Source organism: Phymastichus coffea, unplaced genomic scaffold, assembly GCF_024137745.1.
Source record: "Phymastichus coffea isolate CEN01 unplaced genomic scaffold, Cenicafe_Pcof_1.1 PCOF00003, whole genome shotgun sequence".
Lineage (NCBI taxonomy): Eukaryota > Metazoa > Arthropoda > Insecta > Hymenoptera > Eulophidae > Phymastichus > Phymastichus coffea.
This window is the reverse complement of record NW_026706814.1, coordinates 1,408,769-1,425,623: the sequence shown is the minus strand read 5'-3', so window position 1 is coordinate 1,425,623 and position 16,855 is coordinate 1,408,769. Positions and strand designations below refer to the sequence as shown.

The window sequence follows — 16,855 nt, the reverse complement described above, 5'->3', positions numbered from 1 at the left end:
ACAAATTTCCAAATTCAACTGAAAATTGATTGTTACTAGTCAACAAAATTATGCACCGTACCAATATTCAAGGGGTTGCATCTCCTATCTATGGTAGGGGTAGTTGTGATTGGAAAAATATTTTTTTTTTCTAAAAAAACTGAAAATGAAATTCATCAATAATAGTACTCTTTCATTTGGAATGACGTTGAATACTAAAGTAGACTGGTATGCATAAACTACCCTTAATTTTCATTTAAACAAAATGCCGCAGATATCTAATTTATATGATATAGTAATATACTATAAAAGGTCAAAATTTTTGACTAACACTTATCTGTTTTTATATGAATAAACCGTTCATTAGACTAAAAACTACTCTAATGTTAATGTTTGTACATAGTTATAGCAGTACCTTCATAGAATCTGACTTTTTATATCCTTGCGTGACATTTTTTGAATTTTTACTCTCCTTTTGTTATGACGACTAAATAGTATTTGATCGACCTCAAAATTCAACAAAATTCGGTATACAGTCCAGTTGAATTCGAGCCATGGTAATAAATGATGCCTGTAGAGAATTATTATTATTTTGATAAATTAAAAATATCTTTTTTTTTGATTATTTAAATGTATGTTTGAAGTGATAATTCGCGGGAGGCGAATTGCACCGCATACGGGCCTTCTTTGCAGCCGAGCGACCTTTGACTCGGGGGCTCTCAAGCTATCGGGCTCCCCGTCCCGATCGCGCGTCAACAATAATTTTGCTCGGGTTCGGATCCCGAGCTTTGCTTTCTCGATCGTAATTTATAATTTTATTCGTTTAATAATAGCCGGGATAACATATGGATAGACTTAAGCTGACTGTATTTATAAGTTTATTTTATAGAGGCCTGCAATGGCTTGGTCGGTAGAGCGACGGACTCGCACCCGGTAGGTCCGGGTTCGATTCCCAGTCCCTGCTCATTGATACAAGCACCACTGAAAATAGTTTCATGTGCTTTGTTCTGAACACATTGCAAGCCTCCGTCGCTGATTAGCACTGATGGAGCATAAATAGAGCGACGTTAAATAATAAAAAAAAAATTATTACTTATTAAAAAATAAATAATACTATTAGAATAAAAGTGAACGAACAAGCGCAGATAGAGAGAGAGAGGGATATTTATGTATAGGTATAATCAAACGTATTCATCTCGCCACGCGGAGTCTAATATTTTTATTACATAAAAATAAATGGTATTCACTTTGTAATAATAATATTGGTACAATTTGGTCCTTTGGTATAATTAGGATAATACGTAATTATGTGCTTCCATTGTTCTGATCGATTTACTGGTCCAATATATATATATATATATTTACGCTTTTATTCAATTTTACAGCTCCAGATGAGATAGGGATTATTTCTATGGTCTTTATTTACAGAAAGAAAAGAAGTTAACCGAACAATAGCACTCAACACCTTTTTAATATTCCAGTAAACTCAGACTTTGATTAATTTTAATAAATTCAGATTTTAATAAACTCAATAACTCTGACAATTTAAATATTGTAGGAAAAGAATTTGTAGCCTTCTTAATCGGGCGCTCACTCCTAACTGGGGAATAATGCTCGTTCTCACCGTTTGTTTATATGTCTTTTTTTTCTCTCTCATTCCTCACACTCCATCTCTCTCTAGTGCATACGTTTTAATTGTTTCGTATTACTTATACTAGGACGCTGAGTACAGCATGCTGTCGCAGCATACCTCAGCAGCTGTGCTCAGCGTCTCCCAGTCACTCCCGCCAAGACGCGCACACAAGTGTGTGGGACTCCCGAAAGCGAGAGTCTAATCAAGCATACGGTTGCACAAAAAAAGAAAATGGTCTGTCACGTAACGGTATATTTATTAGTTTACAGTGTTTCTATTTATTAGAAGTTTTATATGTTGAGATGGCATTATAATTTTATTCTCATAACATATACTCCGGGGAAGTAAGATCGAAAAAAAGACGAGAAAGAACGACTTTCGCACCGCCAATTTTATGTTCTTAATCGAATCTATATCGATCCCCAATCACGTACCTGAATTCTCTAATAAATCCCGTTGAAGCTTTCGATACAGCTTGCAAGCACAGCTTTCAAAGTGTAAAATTGAATGGTTTTGTGCATATATCTTTCCAACATCAATTCGTACAAAAAAATGGTAAAGATCGAATTTGTTAAGAATTCAACGCTTAATAACATGGAGAAAATCATTTTTGGAAAAAAAATTTTTTTCAACCCTTACTTTTCAAAAATTTGTCAAAAAATAAAAAAATTTGTTTGTTTAATGGCAATTATTTAAAAATAGTGTTATTAAGGTGAAAATATAGGGAAATATAGCGGTGATGCTTCTGAAAAAGGACGTGCAATCAAATTTGGAAAATTCAAAATGGCGGCCGCTCCAACTGATAATGCATTTTTTTTTTTAATCGTCGTTCGTTTTATAAACATTAACAATATCGAGATGCGGTTTTTTGCAATCGACTAAGCAAGACTTATGTTTCAACGAATTATAAAAAAAAAAATTTTTAATATTTTTTTATCATAGTTTTTTATTGCTTTTAGTGAAAAAAAAAATTTTTTTTTTGTTTTTTCGTAATTTATCGTTGAAAAATTCATTTTAATTCTCTATTTGAATATGAAAATTGTAGATCTTGGAAAACTACAGATTTAAAAAAAAATTTTGTAATACGATCTTAAGAAGCCAAGATAATGGAAGGCAAAGTTGGGAATGTTCTGACGGGATGCTATTGACTTTTTGAAAATTTTGATTGGTACATTATATTCCGGCATCCAAATTTTACCTGGCTCTATTCGGGCATTCCGATATTGTTGTCCCATACCTGTGAAAAAGACAGGTGTTCAAAGCGCGCGGAACGATACTACAGTGCGGCAGCGGCTGAGCGCCGTGGTGATGGTAGAGCGCTAATGCGTAGATGGATCAAGCTTTTTGGTTTCTCTAGGTATTTTTATAATAAATTTGGGTTTTTACTAGTTGTTAATCATTTTTGTTGCATTTATTGACAATAATAAATATATTTTACAAATACTATACTATTTTACAAACTTATGACTAATGCGCAATTTTATCTACATTTATTTACAATTTTGGAACACAAGTAAATATATTTTATAATTTAAATATTTTAATTCATTTTTCACTGAATTCTTGCTCTTTTTGATCGCAAATTACGCGGTTCTACAATTTCTCCGTCACTTTCGCTATCAGGAATCAGATCTCCGTCATATTCATCGCTATAATCAATTTGCAGTTCACAATTTAACATTTCACTTATATCGAGGTTATAATCGTCATGTTCGTTATCATCGTCGTCGTTATCGTCATCTATTAATCTATTTTCGTCTTCGATGTTACAGCAATTTTTTCCTTCGCAACCTTTACATAAAATGGTACAATACATTCCTACTTTCTTACAACCACACTTTGCTGTAGCACATCCCGTAATGCAAGCACAAGAAATAATCGACATTAATTCTATCGGTACTAGTTCGACATCGGTAATTTCTGACGCAAGTCCATAGTTTTCAATAAATTTCCATCCCCAGTCTCTTACGTTTATTTTATCGACGACAGTTTTATCAAGATCCCACAATCTTAGTTGATAGAATACTCTACGGGAATGAAACTTCATTGCAGCTTCAGTTGGTGGTAAATAAGCTAAATTGAAAGTTTTTTTAGCACAAGATTTCTGGAAGCAAGTGAATCTCAAGTCGTTCAAAGAAACATTTTTGTCTGGTTTTTCTTGGTAAGCATATTTTATAAATTCCATGCCAGCTTTCTCTACGTCGATCTGATCAGCTTTATGGTCGTAAAATATTTTTAACTGCTGTCGAAGCTCTTCATGTTTATTTAGAATGGCTATGAATTTTAGTTTACCCTGATTATAAAAAGCAGAAGTCGTATCACATCTACTAAATGCATATAATAATGTTATATATTCCTTGAGTAGTGGATATTTACAACTATTGCAACGATAAATTCTTTTTCCACGTTTACCTTTGGCAACTTTCAAAAAATAAATGTTATTTTTTTCAAAAGCTAATTGATTCAATATCACGAGGATATCTACATCTTCGTCAACAATGCCAACAGACGAATAGGCCGCAGAAAAATGTATTGCCGTGCGAACAAGCTCTGCATCAATATCTTCTTTTGCCTGATTAACAAGGAAACCAGCGATTGAAAACTTCTCTTTCAATAATTGAATCAAATTATTTTTATTTGTATCGTTGCTCAAAAAACTACGTTGATAAATCGTTGGACTGTTTTCAGTAATAACATATGTAGGCGATGTGCAAGAGAGAGATAAGACCACCTTGACTTTTCATACTTTTCATTACAGTTTGCTCGATAATCATGTCTGACCAAGTTCCACTTCGAAACTTGCCAGTTCTGCGTACAGTAAAATGCCCCTCCTCAGTATAACGTTTGAATTCTTCTGGAGTCATTTTTTCTTTCAAACGATTAATTTCTTGTAAATAAATTGGAGTCGCTTTAGCGTAATGAAAATGATCATTAGCATGAAAAATTGGCACCATCTGTTTAGCACTTGATAAATGACCCTCCCAATTACCAACTCTCTCCGAATCTAAAAAGGTAAAACCTATCGCTATTAAATGTAAATATTGTACCCATAGTTTCGGTGTAGGTCCTCTGTTGGATAATTCAACTAAAGTCTCGACGAATTTACTTCTAATTTTTAGAAAATCTGGATTACTCAATTTCTCTATTGTCGATTTGTCCACGTTGTCCAATATTTCTTTCAAATGGTTTTTTTCAGATTCATCTAGTATCATTTAGGAAATTACAATTTTTATCAGAGCCAAATATGCTAATTCATGGCATCTTATGGTTTTAGCGTAGTTACTACATTCAAAAACTTTATCAACAGAATTTTGACCAAATGCAAGACCGAACAAATCTTTTAAGCCACTATTATTCATAATAAAACCAACTGCTTTCCAATACGACATGAACATATGAAAACCGCCCAGTCTTAAAATAACAAATTTCAAATCGGCATCATCCGGAGCAGAAGAAATCATTTCATATGCTTTCAAAAATAAGGGCAAATCGAAAGTACCTATGGCGTACTTTTTACCGAAAAATTTACTCTTTCTCACTGCTTGCATTAAAACTGTATAAATTGTATCCTCGTGAGATGGCGGAGCATTTACAAAAGGCAGAAATATAATTTTCGATATAGCAAAAGTATTAACTTTCACTAATTTCTCTAAAAATCCATTTCTACCACTTGTTTTTTCAGGATTAATTACTTTAGAGTACGACCATAACAAATTTTCCGATGAAATTTTTGAAGAATTATTCGGAAACATTTCATCCAGATTTTCAAAAGTGATTTCTGACAGTTTGCTACGATCATTGTTATCATGTGATAAAAGCTGAACGTCACTCATTTCGCTAACAATTTCTGCCGCGAGCACTTCTTTCAATCTTGGAATATCAGTATTTGTTGCTATCGTTCGATACGGCGTAACAATCATCGCCCCCCCCCCCCCCATCGCGTGAAACGTTCCACTTCCATTTAGCGTACGAACATTATGATCGGCATTATCGAACACGAACTGTAAAGTGCAATCGCTAAGATCCGGACGGTGATCAGTCATGACATCTTTAAAGTTTTGATCTAGAGATTTTCGAAATTTTTTTACTTCATGATAAGAGGCGATATATCCATAATTACATAATAAATTTACAATATCTTTGTAGCCAGTCTTCTAATGTAAAAGTGATGCCACACCTACTTGTATTGGCGATACAAATGAATGTGGTCTGATGACTTTGATTAAAGAGTGTGATAAGTTAACTGATTTTCTATAGTATGGTTTAAGATTTCCTTTTTTGTTTTTTGTGCATAAAGTATCGAGCAATAACTTCATTGTTTCTGGTACATCCTCGTTTATTTTATCATAAAATTCTCTTGATGGCGGGTAAAACTCATTATCATAAACCATTGCGCGAACATCCTCGAGCAATATATTTGCCGCTGCTAAAACAACACGTTTACGTTCTTCCAAAATATCTTCTTTTTTCTAATCGTACCAAACTTGCGTCAAAATATCACATGCTTTATCTTTAAAACAAATCAATATTTCTCTATTTCGTTTTCTGCTAATAATTATGTCATCGTTATGATATTTTAAAAGCTTCGAACAAATGTGTTTCATTTCTGGCATTTCACCCGCGTAAATTTTCATTATATCATTTAAAGAAAATTGACACTCATCTCGATTTCTCTCTAGAAAATCCATCACGTGTTCTACGATTGGATCACTGTTTTTTGTGCGAGGCGGCTTTGGAGGCTCACTTTTGTGAAATTTAATTAAACATTGATGGTGGTAACGAGGTGAATTGTCATATTTCTTCATCTAAATTAAATCTACTTTTGATAAGAGAGCCGAAATTTTTATAGCATCTGCAGTCTTTAACGTTTTAGTTTTTTCTAATATTTTATCTAGTTTCTTGATGTTCAACTTTTCGAACTACCACTCTCTTTTTTTCTGGTTTTTTCGTCTGTGCTAATATAAAAGTATCAGAAGCATCGCAGTTACAGAAAAAACATAAAATATCGAACGCAAATCCGCCCGAGGACCGTCGCTTTTTTGGATTCAATTGAACAGCTTTTTTAACTGCAGCAGCAATATTACCCGCGTGAGCGTATGACGTGTAACATTTATTGTGAACTTGCAAATCGTTATTCCTACTAAAGCGAGCATGCAGTGAATCTTTTCACTGTATACTAGAGTTTTTTAAAGTTTCGCGACATTTTTCACTTCCTGTTTTTATATCATTTACTAGAGGCTCGTCGCACAGAATGCAATGATGTTCTTCGTGACTCTCGTTTGGCTCGCCAATCTCCATGATTCCTAGCAGAATATTTGTAAAAAAAAAATTGTTAGTATAATTGAACGGTAAAAAAAGGTACAAGTATTGCAGAATATTATTTTTACCTGGCGTGAAATTTGTTTTTTTCGTTGACGACGCTCTGGGCATAGACAATGCAGTAGTGGCGATTTCAAACAGACTCTCGAAGGTCAAGATGATCCTCGATGGCAGTTGTAAATGTGCCTATTCTTCTATTTGGCCTTACTCGCTCTCTCTCTCGCTCTCTCTCGCTATCTTTCTTTCTCTGTCCCTTCTTTCTCTCTCTCCCCTTCAAAATTTATACCTGTGCGTCCTATTTTGGAGTACACGACTGTAGCTGGACATGCGCTCGTTCAAAAACGATGCGTTTACTGGCACTGTAATGGAATAAAATATACATTATTTTATTTCATAAATAACAAATCTACAATACTGAATTACAATATTTTCAAAACCTACTTAAGTTATGATGCTACACAACTGTATTTCAAATGTTATTATATCGTTGTTACGCGTACACAACGATATAATAACGATAATGATTATATATTTGAAATGCATGTTGCTATAATTTAGATTATTGTATACAATTTTTATTTTTTCGTTTATGAAATTAATTGTTGTACATACCTCTTTGTAGTCGATCAACAATTATCACTCAACTGTTTGTAATATTATATTCACTACTCAAACATGAGGTTTAGCAAACTGCACGATGTAGCGTCGACTAAACGAAGGCTGAAACTAACCTGACCCTTCAAACGAGCTATACGAGGTGTGTTCAAAAAATAACGAGAATTTTCGTTTTATGAAAAAAATATTTATTTATTCATCTACATTAATGTTGTCGCCTTCAAAGTAGTCCCCTTCGGATACAATACACTTATGCCAACGCTTTTTCCAATCCTCGAAACACTTTTGAAACTCGATCTTTGTAATAGCTTTTAGCTCTTTCAGCGATTCGCTTTTAATGTCATCTATGCTTGTAAAACGACGGCCTTTTAATGTTCTCTTTATTTTTGGAAATAGAAAAAAGTCACATGGAGCCATATCTGGCGAATATGGAGGCTGAGGCATCGTTACAGTTTCGTTTTTGGCCAAAAATTCACGAACAAGCAGTGAAGTGTGAGCAGGCGCATTATCGTGGTGCAAAAGCCATGAATTGTTTTGCCACAAATCCGGGCGTTTTTTTCGGATTGCTTCACGCAAACGACGTTGAACTTGTAGGTAGTACTGCTTATTGATTGTTTGACCTTGTGGCAAGAATTCATAATGCACTATGCCATTAAAATCGAAGAACACAGTGAGCATAACCTTCACATTCGACCGCACTTGTCGAGCCTTTTTCGGTCTTGACGATCCAGAATGCCTCCACTGGGACGATTGAGCCTTAGTTTCGACATCATATCCGTAAACCCATGTTTCGTCACCTGTTATAACACGTTTTAGTAGTTCTGCATCGTTATTGACTTCATTTAGCGACTCCTGAGCAACTTCCATTCGCCGCTGTTTTTGTTCGAAATTCAACAATTTTGGAACGAATTTTGCTGCCACACGTTTCATACCCAAAACATTCGAAAAACTTTGATGGCATGAGCCAACTGATATGCCAACATCATCAGCGACTTCTCTGATTGTGATTCGGCGATCGTTCATAACCATTTCTTTCACTTTTTTCACGTTTTCATCGGTTGTTGATGTGCTTGGGCGTCCGGGTCGTTCGTCATCTTCAACATTTTCGTGGCCATCTTGGAAACGCTTATACCACTCATAAATCCTTGCTTTACTCATAGCAGACTCACTATATGCCTTTGTTAACATTTGACAAACTTTACTACACTTTATTTCATTTTTTACACAAAATTTAATACAAATTCTTTGATCCATTTTTTTTCACAAACGCAAATCGCCGAGCTCGAAAAACACGTCTAACGTTAGCGGCTGCCACTTAAAAAGTAAGCAATGAATATTGCTGAAAATTTTATCGTACTTCAGGGGCATGTGTACCAACATAATAAAAAAAAATTTTATACAAGCGGACTCTCCAAACCCGCGAAATTTAAAAATTCTCGTTACTTTTTGAACACACCTCGTATGTATTTGAATATAGTTTTGGCAAAGCAGGTAACAGCGCCATTGTGCACAGGTAAGCGAAAATACGTGTGTTTTTCTGTACCAGTGTACAGCTGCTGCGCCGGCATTGCTTGTGACGGGCCCTTGGCTTGGCAGGCTCTCCCGCCACCACGGCGCTCAGCCGCTGCCGCACTGTAGTATCGTTGCGCGCGCTTCGAACACCTGTCTTTTTCACAGGTATGGGACAACAATATAGGAATGCCCGAATAGAGCCAGGTAAAATTTGGATGCTGGAATATAATGTACCAATCAAAATTTTCAAAAAGTCAATAGCATCCCGTCAGAACATTCCCAACTTTGCCTTCCATTATCGCGGCTTCTAAAGATCGTATTACAAAATTTTTTTTTTTAAATCTGTGGTTTTCCAAGATCTACACTTTTCAAATTCAAATAGAGAATTAAAATGAATTTTTCAACGATAAATTACGAAAAAACAAAAAAAAATTTTTTTTTTTCACTAAAAGCAATAAAAAACTATGATAAAAAAATATTAAAAATTTTTTTTTATAATTCGTTGAAACATAACTCTTGCTTAGTCGATTGCAAAAAACCGCATCTCGATATTGTTAATGTTAACGAACGACGATTGAAAAAAAAAATGCGTTATCAGTTGGAGTGGCCGCCATTTTGAATTTTCTAAATTTGATTGCACCTCCTTTTTCAGAAGCATCACTGCTATATTTCCTTATATTTTCACCTTGATAACACTATTTTTTAAATAATTACCATTTAACAAACGAATTTTTTTATTTTTTGACAAATTTTTGAAAATTAAGGGTTGAAAAAAATTTTTTTTCCAAAAATGATTTTCACCATGTTATTAAGCGTTGAATTCTTAACAAATTCGATCTTTACAATTTTTTTTGTACGAATTGATGTTGGAAAGATATATGCACAAAACCATTCAATTTTACACTTTGAAAGCTGTGCTTGCAAGCTGTATCGAAAGCTTTAGCGGGATTTATTAGATAATTCAGGTACGTGATTGGGGATCGATATAGATTCGATTAAGAACATATAATTGGCGGTGCAAAAGTCGTCCTTTCTATATACTTACTTCCCCGGAGTAATATTATAATTTGGTCGTAAATAATGAATTTGCAAAATTCGTCAGAATTTTACGGATTATTAATAGAACAGTAATCGTATTCTTCAAAAAAATGTTTCAAGTACAAAAATTTTTTACACTATCCGCATCGAATAATAACAACGTTATTGCAACCATGAATTTCACAATTCGTTGCACATGAATCGCCAAAACTAAAATCTATAGGGTTATCAAATTCCTTCGGTTTATTTACTGCAAGGTAACCACTTTTATACCACGCATACCTGAATAGATTTTTATAATGTGGGGATGAAAACTGATTATGAAAACTAATGATTGTAATTTTATAATATTATTTCTATTATGCAACTCTAATTTATCGTCGATACAGCTAAGACTATCTGAAAATTACTTAACAAAATTTTTGCAAGTACGGAATCCAAAAACATCTAATGACTGGATATTTCCAGTAGTTCCGGTGGGTATTTGTTTCAGATGTACCGTTTTATCATGCAGCGTAGCTTCCTCTACAGCTACTGGACAGTGACCGCTCCACGAATCAACTAATAGCATTGTTGTAGGTCCCACATTAGGAAAATACAATACAAGATATTACACTTGTTTTTCCCCTTCAACTGCTAAGGTGCAGCCAGAGTGCATTTCTAATTGAAAACCGGTCTGATCTGAATTAAAGATATTCTCAATACCTACTTTATTAATTAATTGGTTATCCTTTGACAAAAATTCTGTCTCTTTTGTTTGCAATTCTTTTCTTAAATTTTGCAACCCGCTATTTAAGCTATAAATCTTATGTCTACATTTTCAATTAATTTTTGAACTTGTAAAGCCCATCTTTTCAAATCATTGTCATGAATTATAAAACCAGATTCAAGAGCCGCATTAAAATTTTCTAAAGCATATTCGCAAATTCTTACAATTTTCTCTCGATATGTAACACCTTGATTAATTTGGCGTGCCCAGGGGACGTAGTCGTGTTTCAGATGTGACCTTGCGGAAATGATTTTGTGCCGTTTGAAGAGAAAATTTTTTTTCCCTTTTCCGCTTCTCCAAAAGTCGACAGCTATTTTTTTATATTCAAAACTCAATGGCTCATGCTGGCTAGTGCATTTATCTGTAGGAAACTCAGGATTCTCAGGTAGTGTATGCCAACTTTGTTCCTCGACAATGTACGCGTTAGAGTCTTTGAACTCCTCTTGAAAAGTTAAAGATTCTTCCATAATCATATCTATGTTATCATTTGCTTCCAGCAAATCTAATATAAGTATCATCTGAAAATGATCTTTGATTTAAATTTTCTTGACATTGTAAGGACTTTCTTGGATAGAGAGAGCTTGGAAGTAAACCAAAAGCATATTTATCACACTTAACGTATTAACTTTCATTTTCAATGCTAAAAATTCATAAGGTGATCATGAAAGTGTGGATACATATTGATAGAATCTTTTAGACTTAACAAATAAATGATCATAATTGATTTGTGAAGAATTTTAGATGCACGTATTATGCTCTTTGAGAATTTTAAATAGTCAAAAGCTATCTCTACTTCTATACTTTTAGGCAAAACTTGTTTGTAAGCACATAAAGAAATAAGCTTGTTATACGTATTCATATAGAACAATAATATGATGCGCGAAAATCTATATTTTGTATAAGTATAGACTAAATTCTACACAAAACTAGCTTATTTGTTCCAAAACTTTCATGCAAATCAATTTCTCTACTCAACCTTTTTTTCTTCTCAACAAATTCTCACAAGAAATAAATTGTTTGAATATTAGAATTACCTATTTAAGCAGTATTCAGAATAATAATCACAATATTGTTTTGAACAGAAATGGGCAACTGACTCACAATGAAATGTGCAACTCGCCCGCGAAAAATCGTGGCACTGACTGTGACGAATGAAAATAGGCATTGTTTGTAAATATCTAAATATACACAGCAAAAAAATATTCTATGAATACATGTACGTATATACATATGGCTGCTCGGTAGAACCGGATACGTCACAATTGTACGGAAATTAAATTAACATCGGATTTTTCATATTTGAGTGTTAATATTATCAAGATCGATAATTTACATAAAAAATCAAAGTCCAATTTAGATCTGTCAAAATCACGATAAACACCGACTGATGTCTATCTAATATATTTTTCTAACTTTAAAGATAGAAAAGAAAATTGTAAAATCACAAATAAGTCACTTATTTGATTCTCTCATCCTTGAAAGTAAATCTAAAAGGTTACAGCTTTCGATTGAACATAAAATGGGTTCAATTTTCACGTGTCATGATAATAAATGTAATAATGTTATCTTGTAAATCGGAACAGTTAATCCGTCAACATTTTGAATCTTCTAAACCTACTGATATACATTATACAACTTGTAAAAAAGTAAAATTTTATGAAACTATTATTTTTACTACTGTTAATAAAGTAATACCGATGCAACTATCTATTTTTAGATCGAACATTGCACAATATGTTTATATTAATAATAAAACATATTTAGTCAACAGTATTATAGTTCATGAAGAAATAACGCAATTCAGCGGGCACTACGTTAACATTGTAAGACAAAGTGAACGCTGGTTCTCAGTCAATGATTTAGATATTGATGAAATACCTTAGCCACAATATATAAAGAATACCTACGTTATTTTTTTATAATAGGTTGAAGAACAATCGCTTTCTTCACGTACGGCACCAAACTACCGAAAACGTAAAATTTCACATAATACAAATATTACATTAAACAGTGAAACATGTTAATCAATGGAAAGGAAATAAAAACAATAAAAAAACAAAAAATTATATTCAAAATGAATCTGAATGTTTATCTTATAAAGTAATACTTCAGCAGAAATTCAATAAGAGAAAAATAGATTTAAACAATGTCAATTCGCTTAGTTCAATATTAACAAGAGTAAAAACCAACACGGCAAGAAAAGAATGTCTTTCACATAATAAACTCGAACAATCGTTTGAGAAAAATTTACCGTTGAATTATAAAAAAAGACAGAAAAAAAAGAAACTATTATGCAAAACATACAAAAAAAATAATTGGCTTATAAAAAAAATTATTACTCTAATAATCAAACAATATTAAAAGCATATCAAAAAAATTATTATGCAAAAGATAGGGAGCAAATTCTAAAGCGCTAGAAAAATTATTAAAATTGCAATCAAGAAAATAAATTGGACAAGTCCAAATGTAAACATGCTTTAAAAATAAAAAAGAAATATTTTATCATAAACGTTCGGCACACTGCAAGACAATGACTTCAAGTAAATTATAATTGTGTAACATTAAAAAATCTAAAAGACAAAGTGATAGTCTCTTTAAGTCGTTTAGAGGATATTTGCGTAACAAACACTAACATTAACAATGTGATTTGTGCATTCTTCACATTCAGAGCCATACTTTTCAGAAGCAATTTATGACTTTGAAAAAGGATTACTTGTAACTGATTCGAATAAAATAAACGTTATAGTGATGAAAGAAAACGGGCAGCTAACTAATATTATACCTTTACTTTAAGGTACAAAAGGTAAAAATAATTAGTTATGTAATCAATACTGTGACGTCCGGATCACTTTCTCAGGAACGTCTGAGCCAGACGGTTTCTCAGTTGCTCTTTTCAGTTTGCGTGCGTACGCCTAAACCAAAATAAGCAATTGGAGAATTAGAGCTTCTACTACATTCGATTTGCGTTGTAAAAAAAAGTTTCTTACTACAAGTCTCCCATCGAATACCATGATCCAATGGAATCCGAACTTGTATAAGAGTATCCCAGACCTTGCTGGAATAATCACAAAAATTTATTTAAGTGACTTTTAAGCGGCGCGTTTGTCTTATAGAGATATATCCCAGATCTTGCTGAAATATTTCTCGAAGACTTAAACTTCTCACGTTTCAATTTGTTAAGCTAGGAGAGATTGAAAGAGGAAATAAGATAGCAAAGAAAAATTTGGTTTCAACTTACTTTTTTTTTATTTAACGTGGCTTTCTGGTACTTGGATTTTTGGTATTGGTTCGGGGGCGTGGTGGAAATCGGGGGCGATCGTTCAAGAGTATGGGCCCTATCTCGTTAGATGGCTCTCCAAGTACCATTTTCGTTACAATTTTATCTTATAATTAATAGTTTATTTATTATATAAATTTTCATAGATTATTCTTGATAATAGCGCGGGTTACATAATATCTAAATATATTTCATCCGAAAATCTTAAATTCTACGTGTTTATAATTTGTAACTTAAGTAATTAACTAAATTTTTTGTATAAATAATATGGAATGAGAAGGGAAAAATTGTGCATTATTCATGGGTCGTACTAGAGTCGTTTACATAAAACTTAGTATATTCCTAGCTTAAATGAAGTATCGAGTGTAAACTATCTAATAAATTTATTGTTTGGAGATTGTGTTCTCGAGCTTTGTTGGCCCTTTAATTAACTTAATTTCTGCACAATTAATTTTAAAACTTGAACATAAAAGAAAAATAGTTAAAAAGTTACATATGTTATTTTATTTATTGAAATCAATTTTGTTTATTACAAGCACAATTTTAATTTGTGTCGCATAATGGACTAATATACTTCTGTTCATTAATGTAATTGTATCTTGAATATTTATTAAGTTTTCTAACTTACGAGGTGTGTTCAAAAAATACCCGGAATTTTTAAATTTCGCGGGTCTGGAGAGTCCGATTGTCAAAATTTTTTTTTGTGTTGGTATACATGCCCCTGAAGTATGATAAAATTTTCAGCTATATTCACTGTTTACTTTGTCTGCGGTAGTCGCTAAGGTTTGACGTGTTTTTATGAGATCGGCGATTTTTTTTTTTAAAAGAAGTGGATCAAAGAATTTGTATTAAATTTTGCGTAAAAAATGAAATAAAGTGTAACAAAGTGTGTGAAATGTTACAAAAACCCTATGGTGAGTCTGCTATGAAAAAAACAAGTGTTTACGAGTGGTATAAGCGTTTCCAAGATGGCCGCGAAGACGTTGAAGATGACGAACGCTCCGGTCGACCCAGCACGTCAACAATCGATGAAAACGTGAAAAAAGTGAAAGAAATGGTTATGAACGATCGCCGAATCACAATCAGAGAAGTCGCTGATGATGTTGGCATATCAGTTGGCTCATGCCATCAAAGTTTTTCGAATGTTTTGGGTATGAAACGTGTGGCAGCAAAATTCGTTCCAAAATTGTTGAATTTCGAACAAAAACAGCGGCGAATGGAAGTTGCTCAGGAGTCACTAAATGAAGTCAATAACGATGCAGAACTACTAAAACGTGTTATAACAGGTGACGAAACATGGGTTTACGGATATGATGTCGAAACTAAGGCTCAATCGTCCCAGTGGAGGCATTCTGGATCGCCAAGACCGAAAAAGGCTCGACAAGTGCGGTCGAATGTGAAGGTTATGCTCACTGTGTTCTTCGATTTTAATGGCATAGTGCATTATGAATTCTTGCCACAAGGTCAAACAATCAATAAGCAGTACTACCTACAAGTTCAACGTCGTTTGCGTGAAGCAATCCGAAAAAAACGCCCGGATTTGTGGCAAAACAATTCATGGCTTTTGCACCACGATAATGCGCCTGCTCACACTTCACTGCTTGTTCGTGAATTTTTGGCCAAAAACGAAACTGTAACGATGCCTCAGCCTCCATATTCGCCAGATATGGCTCCATGTGACTTTTTTCTATTTCCAAAAATAAAGAGAACATTAAAAGGCCGTCGTTTTACAAGCATAGATGACATTAAAAGCGAATCGCTGAAAGAGCTAAAAGCTATTACAAAGATCGAGTTTCAAAAGTGTTTCGAGGATTGGAAAAAGCGTTGGCATAAGTGTATTGTATCCGAAGGGGACTACTTTGAAGGCGACAACATTAATGTAGATGAATAAATAAATATTTTTTTCATAAAACGAAAATTCTCGTTATTTTTTGAACACACCTCGAATACTATCCACACCGCCCTGAAGAGTTAAACACCGTGTGTTTATATGATTTTGCGAGATTTTTCAATATATGGAAAAAAGGTCAATTCGTAAAGCTGAATATTATAAGATGAATAATAATTCATTTTGCAATAAAAGGAAACAAACACGTTTGATCCTTCATATGAAGTACAATTCTCAAACACAACCTGAAGAATATTATAAAGACGTTATAAATAACTTTCTATTAAAAACCACGTTTACACAAATTACTTTGCTATTTACATTTACCAATAAATAAATTTTCAGTTACTGGTTTCAATGACTCGATAGGTTACAAATAATCAATTAATTTTTTATTATGACCATGTGTGGCAATCACTTAAATTAGTTTTTATTAAAAAATTTTTTTATTGATGAGTATGAACGATGGACTTGGTGTATTAATTTTCATACATGTTTGAAAAGATTTTGAGCTGAGGTTTGTATATTATTTTATAGCCTGATGAGGAAGTCATAAATAAAGACTTCGATACGTCGTAATTATCTAAATATCATTTTTACTTGTAGTGAATTGTAATTTTAATTAACAAATTACTAGTAATCTTCAATCAAACAATGTTTTGCTGAATTTCACCGTAAAATATCCTTGAACATAATCTACTAGTGAAAACTGATTACTAAATAAGATTTAATGTGTCAAAAAACACAAAAATATACGTATGTCTTTATTTATATATACACCAATTTTTTGTGTGCTTGTAGAAAATTTAAAATTTTATACATCTT

At 33.1% G+C, this 16,855-nt stretch overlaps 1 protein-coding gene across 1 annotated transcript in view; it reads right to left on the bottom strand.

Moving 5' to 3' along the window:
• The window catches only part of LOC131665443 (ubiquitin carboxyl-terminal hydrolase 7), a 957,589-nt gene that overhangs the window by 627,084 nt on the left and 313,650 nt on the right, over nt 1-16,855 (bottom strand). The gene's annotated exons all lie outside the window — the stretch shown is intronic.